This window comes from Suncus etruscus, chromosome 3 (assembly GCF_024139225.1).
Source record: "Suncus etruscus isolate mSunEtr1 chromosome 3, mSunEtr1.pri.cur, whole genome shotgun sequence".
Lineage (NCBI taxonomy): Eukaryota > Metazoa > Chordata > Mammalia > Eulipotyphla > Soricidae > Suncus > Suncus etruscus.
In genome coordinates, this window is record NC_064850.1 from 25,880,363 (window position 1) to 25,888,306 (window position 7,944).

General features: G+C 39.7%; 1 non-coding gene across 1 annotated transcript; it reads right to left on the reverse strand.

Moving 5' to 3' along the window:
• Positions 1-2,734: 2,734 nt before the first annotated feature.
• On the reverse strand, positions 2,735-2,841 carry LOC126004730 (U6 spliceosomal RNA). Its single transcript, XR_007493992.1, has one exon. It is a non-coding gene; the product is annotated as a U6 spliceosomal RNA (small nuclear RNA).
• Positions 2,842-7,944: the final 5,103 nt, after the last annotated feature.

The window sequence follows — 7,944 nt, forward strand, 5'->3', positions numbered from 1 at the left end:
CACTTTTGGTCCTGGATCGCCAGCTTGCAAGGCAAACACCGCTGTGCTATCTCTCCGGGCCCTTTATTTCTATTTTTTTGGTTTGGGGCCACATATAGCAGTTTTCAGGGTACTACACTCAAAGATCATTTGTGGCAGGACACAGAGATCTTCATGGGGTTCTGGGGATCAAAACCTGAGTCAGTCTCATAGAAGGCAAGAGACCTACCATAGTCCCAATATTATCATTCTTTTCTTCAAACTTTTATGAGCATATATATTTTTTCCATTTAGAAAAAATATTCCCTAAGGTTAAAAATACTTATGTTGTACAAGTTTTGGAATTTAAATGAAATGTTTCATTGCTATTTGAAAATGAAAATGAATTAATGAATATTACTAAATAAATATGGATAGCACACATTCAGTATTTCTATGTGATTATTATTCATTTTCTGGAGGGATATTCTACTATTGACCTCTTCAAATGCATCTCAGATATCCTGTAAGTGGAATCTAATTGCTTTGATGGCATTTAGTTCGGATTCCTATTGTGTGTCAAATTATGGCCTACGGTCAGATTTCATGCTTCATTCATGATAGTCTTATCTTTGAGCAGGTCCAGAAAAATGCTGCATTTTGTCTGTGAACTGTTCCAAAAAATAACAGTGTTATTGGTGCTGATGAGTCATTTCCCCAGTAATAAATTCCAACTGTGTGCCACAAGCAACATAAATTGGTGGTGGTGGACTGAGTGCCCAGGGAGGTCAGGACAGATAAAGTTTGCATGAGCATGAGACTCAACTCCCAGAAGCCTCACTAAGGTAGTTGTCTGGCTGCATTTGATAGTCTCTTGGTCTACATGGTGGGGAGCTCATTCCTGCCATTCAGATCTATAGGGAGCTGTGGCTCTCAGGCTAAGGCGATGTTATGCTCCTTACAGGAAACAAAAAAGTCAATTCCAACTTCCAAGTGGAAATATATAGATCCAAGTTCCTTGTTTTTCATCACAGAAAATAACTTCCAGAGACGGCAATCAAGCAAAATAGTTTTATTAAAAGAAGAAACCAGGGCTGGGAGTGATAGCACAGTGGGTAGGGCGTGAGCCTTGCATGCGGCCCACCCAGGTTTGAGCCTCATCATCCCCTTGTGGTTTCCCGAGCCTGTCAGGAATGATTTCTGAGTGCAGACTGCTCCCTGACAGCCGGGTCTGGCCCCAAAACCAGAAAGTAAATAAAATAAAATAATAAGGGGCCGGAGTAGCACAGCGATGTTTGTCTTGCAAGCAGCCGATCCAGGACCTAAGGTGGCTGGTTCAAATCCCGGCGTTCCATATGATCCCCTGTGCCTTCCAGGAGCTATTTCTGAGCTGTTAGCCAGGAGTAACCTCTGAGCACCGCCAAGTGTGGCCCAAAAACCAAAGAATAAAATAAAATAATATAAATTAATAAAATAAATAAAAATAATAAAATAAATAATATAATAAAATCTTATTAAACTATGAAGGACTCTGTTTCTTTTCTTTTTTTTCTTTTTTCTTTTTATTTAAACACCTTGATTACATACATGATTGTGTTTGGGTTTCAGTCATGTAAAGAACACCACCCATCACCAGTGCAACATTCCCATCACCAATGTCCCAAGTCTCCCTCCTCCCCACCCGACCCCCGCCTGTACTCTAAACAGGCTCTCCATTTCCCTCATACATTCTCATTTTTAGGGCAGTTCAAAATGTAGTTATTTCTTTTACTAAACTCATCACTCTTTGTGGTGAGCTTCCTGAGGTGAGCTGGAACTTCCAGCTCTTTTCTCTTTTGTGTCTGAAAATTATTATTGCAAGAATGTCTTTCATTTTTCTTAAAACCCATAGATGAGTGAGACCATTCTGCGTTTTTCTCTCTCTCTGACTTATTTCACTCAGCATAATAGGAAGGACTCTGTTTCAATAAAATAAAATAAAATAAAAAAAGAAGAAATCATTTCTCAGGAAAATTGAGAAAAAAGGAGAGAGATAGAAAGATAGAGTAAGATAGACAGAGGGAGAGAAAGGAAGGAAGAGTGGAAAGGAGAGAGAGAGTAGATCCCCACAAGTGTAAGATTGTTTCTGCTCTTTTAAAAAAGGCATAGATGACCCCATATTGAGATGTTATTAAAAAGAAATAACATACCCAAACTGAAGGTGTAGGTGACCCCATTTTGGAGTTCCCTGAGCTACTTTGAAAAGTTGATTAGATAGGGATTTTCCAAGCTGCATTAACTTGGGCTAAGGGACATTTCTAGAGTTATCAAGGAGAAAAGCTAAATTTTGGATGTTTCTTTATTTCTTTGACTCTTAGGGTATTGTTCTTACCTGTGAAGTAGCTCTGGATAGCATCTGGCTTTTGTCCTGTGCTGGCAACAAGATGAATCTTTTTTTCAGAACACATTTTGTTTCTCCCTAGCTCAATGGGTTAGTACTCCTGAAGGAGACCCAGGTTCCCTCCCTGGCATCACATGAAGCACCCATGGCACCCTGAATACCATAGAAGGTGGTCTCTGAGAAAATTGTGGCAAACCAGGTAACTCAGGCCACTCCATTCCATATTCCCTACTCTGGGTGGGGGAGAAATTATTATCTTCTATGAAGGTTTTCTCTCTCTCTGGGAATCCCACTTTCTCTTTTCTATACGTTTTTCTTCCCTTGTTGTTAGACCAACATTTCTACTTTATTTATTTATTTTTTGGTCTTTTCATGAAATTCCTTTTTTTTTTTTTTTTAATATGAAACGGCTTCACGAATTTGTGTGTCATCCTTGGGCAGGGGCCATGCTAATCTTCTCTGTATCGTTCCAATTTTAGTATATGGGCTGCCGAAGTGAGCATCTGAAATTCCTTTCTTTTTTTTTTTTTTTGTATTTTGGCCACACCCGTTTGACGCTCAGGGGTTACTCCTGGCTATGCTCTCAGAAATCTCCCCTGGCTTGGGGGGACCATATGGGACGCCGGGGGATCGAACCGCCGTCTGTCCTACCCTAGCGCTTGCAAGGCAGTCACTTTACCTCTAGCTCCACCTTCCCAGCCCCTGAAATTCCTTTCTAAAGGACAGATGAAGCTCAAAAAATCTAGGTGGAGAATGGGACTGACTTTTCCTGTGAAGATCATGGCCTACCCTTTATCTCAGAACCAGTCCCTGAAAATGCAAATAATAGGAACCAGCTCCCACACCATGCAGATCACATGGATCTCAGGTGCAACTTGAGAGCTGCTTTGGTGAGGCTGGTAGTTCCCTCATTCCAGGTGGTGTAGCTGTCCCTGCCCTGACCATAGGAAGCACTCACTTTTCCAGCAACAGCCTAGTGGACCCTGTTGGAAAATGATAGCCCTCTTGATTGTGGTTACTGTTTTTTTCTTTTGATTTGGTTTTTTTTTTTTTTTTCATTTTTTTGGATCAAACCCAGGAGATCTCAGGGGTTTCTTCTGGCTCTATGCTCAGAAATTGCTCCTGGCAGGCTCGGGGGACCATATGGGATACTAAAATTTAAACTACCATCCTTCTGCATGCAAGGCAAATGTCCTACCTCCATGTTATTTTTTCTGCCTTGGTTGTGGCTACTGTTATTATAATGCAGGCCCTTGTCTCTGGCCACCAAAGGTTGGAAACAGAGATAAAATGTAAAGGCTTGAGCTGAAGGAGATTTTTTTCCCAGTAGATAGAAAAAATTTACTGGAAAGTAGAGGGTAAAGGAGAAAGAACTTCCTGTGTGTGGCCAACAAAATTTTTCAATATAAATTTTAAATGTGATGTAATATGTAAATCTGGTTGAATAGAGTAATAATATAATTTTCTGTGTGTATTCTTTCTTCATCTTACTACTCCTTAAATTAGTGGGTTCACTTAGTATTTTCTAATATTCAGAATGATCATTTGTTTATTGTTTTACTTTATTATATCTTTGTTCTTCTCCATATCAAAGTTTAAAACTATATATGTATGCTATTCCTAGATGTTTTTTTTTATCACTATCTGGAAATACATTTTGTGGTACAAAAGTAAGCAACATTGCAATCCTTTTGTCTAACATTTGGGCCATACCAGGGGGTGATCTGAGGTCACTCTTGGTAGTGCTTGGGGATCCTGGTGTAAAGATCTTAGAAATCTCATTGTAAAGAGTGTATTCCAGACCTTTGAGTCATCTCATAATCCTATATTTTGAACACTCAAATGTTACCCTTTAAGAAAGTCACAATGAGGACTAAGGAGATGACTCTAAAGATTGGGTCACATGACTGAAATGTGTGAGAATCCAAGTTCTTCTTTTCATGGAACTTCCTGGTCTTCTGAGAACTATTGGGTTTAGTCCTAAAAGTCCTGAGTACCCATGGTGCTATTGGTGGCTCCCAATACTGCTGGGCCCCGGTCCCCTAGGCTCTGCTTGGGATGCTCCCCTCCAAAATGAAGTAAGGCACAGTTACATTTTCTTTTTTTTTTTTTTTTTTTTTTTTTTTTTTTTTTAATTTTTTTTTATTTAAACACCTTGATTACATACATGATTGTGTTTGGGTTTCAGTCATAAAAGGAACACCACCCATCACCAGTGCAACATTCCCATCACCCAAGTCCCAAATCACCCTCCTCCCCACCCAACCCCCGCCTGTACCCTAAACAGGCTCTACATTTCCCTCATACATTCTCAATATTAGGACAGTTCAAAATGTAGTTATTTCTCTAACTAAACTCATCACTCTTTGTGGTGAGCTTCCTGAGGTGAGCTGGAACTTCCAGCTCTTTTCTCTTTTGTGTCTGAAAATTATTATTACAAGGGTGTCTTTCATTTTTCTTAAAACCCATAGATGAGTGAGACCATTCTGCGTTTTTCTCTCTCTCTCTGACTTATTTCACTCAGCATAATAGATTCCATGTACATCCATGTATAGGAAAATTTCATGACTTCATCTCTCCTGACAGCTGCATAATATTCCATTGTGTATATGTACCACAGTTTCTTTAGCCATTCATCTGTTGAAGGGCATCTTGGTTGTTTCCAGAGTCTTGCTATGGTAAATAGAGCTGCAATGAATATAGGTGTAAGGAAGGGGTTTTTGTATTGTATTTTTGTGTTCCTAGGGTATATTCCTAGGAGTGGTATAGCTGGATCGTATGGGAGCTCGATTTCCAGTTTTTGGAGGAATCTCCATATCGCTTTCCATAAAGGTTGAACTAGACAGCATTCCCACCAGCAGTGGATAAGAGTTCCTTTCTCTCCACATCCCCGCCAACACTGTTTATTCTCATTCTTTGTGATGTGTGCCATTCTCTGGGGTGTGAGGTGGTATCTCATCGTTGTTTTGATTTGCATCTCCCTGATGATTAGTGATGTGGAACATTTTTTCATGTGTCTTTTGGCCATGCGTATTTCTTCTTTGTCAAAGTGTCTGTTCATTTCTTCTCCCCATTTTTTGATGGGGTTAGATGTTTTTTTCTTGTAAAGTTCTGTCAGTGCCTTGTATATTTTGGAGATTAGCCCCTTATCTGATGGGTATTGGGTGAATAGTTTCTCCCACTCAGTGGGTGGCTCTTGTATCCTGGGCACTATTTCCTTTGAGGTGCAGAAGCTTCTCAGCTTAATATATTCCCATCTGTTAATCTCTGCTTTCACTTGCTTGGAGAGTGCAGTTTCCTCCTTGAAGATGCCTGTAATGTCCTGTAGTGTTTTGCCTATGTGCTGTTCTATATATCTTATGGTTTTGGGGCTGATATCGAGGTCTTTAATCCATTTGGATTTTACCTTTGTACATGATGTTAGCTGGGGGTCTAAGTTTAATTTTTTGCAAGTGGCTATCCAATTGTGCCAACACCACTTGTTGAAGAGGCTTTCCCTGCTCCATTTAGGATTTCCTGCTCCTTTATCAAAAATTAGATGGTTGTACGTCTGGGGAACATTTTCTGAGTATTCAAGCCTATTCCACTGATCTGAGGACCTATCCTTATTCCAATACCATGCTGTTTTGATAACTGTTGCTTTGTAGTACAGTTTAAAGTTGGGAAAAGTAATTCCTCCCATATTCTTTTTCCCAATGATTGCTTTAGCTATTCGAGGGTGTTTATTGTTCCAAATGAATTTCAAAAGTGTCTGATCCACTTCTTTGAAGAATGTCATGGGTATCTTTAGAGGGATGGCATTAAATCTGTATAATGCCTTGGGGAGTATTGACATTTTGATGATGTTAATCCTGCCAATCCATGAGCAGGGTATGTGTTTCCATTTCCAAAATGAAGTAAGGCACAGTTACATTTTCAATTTGCATTTACTTATCTTTCTCCATCGACTGTTATTGATTGCTTTTGTTAATCTTGTTTTTCTGTTCTGGTAATTGCATTTGTTTTTTTCTGCGTACTCATTAGGTTTGGTAATGTGAAGTTATATCTTCAATTGTTATAGAAGATGAGGTTGTAGGCTCTCATCTATCTAGCTCATCCAGAAGGTGAATTGATGAGAAGACTTTTTAAGTTTTAAATAGCTTTTAAATCATGAAATAGAAAACATATAGAAAACATAGAATTATATATGGAGGCATATAAAAACAAATTCTTGGTCAGGAATGTGTGTCATGTTTGATCAGAATGTGCCTATTTTCTTTGTTTTCTATTTTATCACATTTAAGCAACATGCCTTTTTTGGGGTGGAGGGCTCACACCCGGCAGCGCTCAGGGATTACTCCTGGCTCTATGCTCAGAAATCGCTCCTGGCAGGCTTGGGGGACCATATGGGATGCTGGGATTCGAACCACCGTCCTTCTGCATGCAAGGCAAACACCCTATCTCCATGCTATCTCTCCGGCCCCAGCAAGATGCCTTTTTAAAAAACCTTTTAGAAGTTTGTTTTAGGGCCATATCCAACGGTGTCCAATTACTACTCACGGCACTGTACTCAGGAATAACTCCTGGAAGTGCATGGGGGATCATATGCGATGTGGGAGATCAAACTGGGGTCCCCTAAATGCAAGGCAAGTGTCCTACTTGCTGTATTAGCATGCCAGCCCCAAGATACCTGTTTAAAAAACAGTTTATTTTCTCTTTGAATTTGGGGAGCTTCTAAGCAGGACTTAGGAGCTGTGCAGGTTTGGAAGTTCAATGCTCTGTCAGTATTTCAGTGTTATTTGGATATTTGGGGGGCCACCCTAGTTCCACTCTTTGATTCTTTTGTAAATATAATTTATTTTCCTCAGTAAATAGGGATCCAATTTGGGGCCTCTAAATGCAAGTCATATACTTTATCCTTTGAGCTACCTCATTGATTCTTATTTATTTTCTCTTTTAGCTCTACTTTTATTATGTTTTATTGCTATCATGATCTCAGTACGTGCATGTACATTCCAAGACAGAGGGCCTAGGGCTAATAAAAGGATTCAAAATTAAGACTCCATTTTGCCTTTTATAAAGCATTATAAGTTTAATATAAAACTGAGTTTAGGGGTTGAAGCAATAGCATAGCAGAAGGGTGTTTGCCTTGCAAGTGACAAACACAGAAGGGACTTCGGTTTGATACCTGGTATCCCATATGGTCCCCCGAGCCTGCCAGGAGTCATTTCTGAGTGCAGAGCCAGGAGTAACCCCTGAGTGCCACCAGGTTTGGCCCCCAAATCAAAATAAATAAATAGGAGCCTGAGTGATAGTACAGCAGTAGGGCATTTGCCTTGCATGTGGCCAACCTGGGATAGATCTGGGTTCCATTCTCAGCATCTCATATGGTCCTCTGAGTCTGCCAGGAGCGATTTCTGAGTGCAGAACCAGGAGTAACCACTGAGCACTGCTGGCTGTGACCCAAAAACAAAACAAAACACTAAAACATTATGTGAATTTTTTTTAAAAGGAGAGATAGTTATATATGTATATATATACATATTTTTTTCCAGGATACTCACTATATTTTGTAACTCAAAATGCACATGTAACATCTTTCTAAAATTTATCTGCAAATTGAAAAG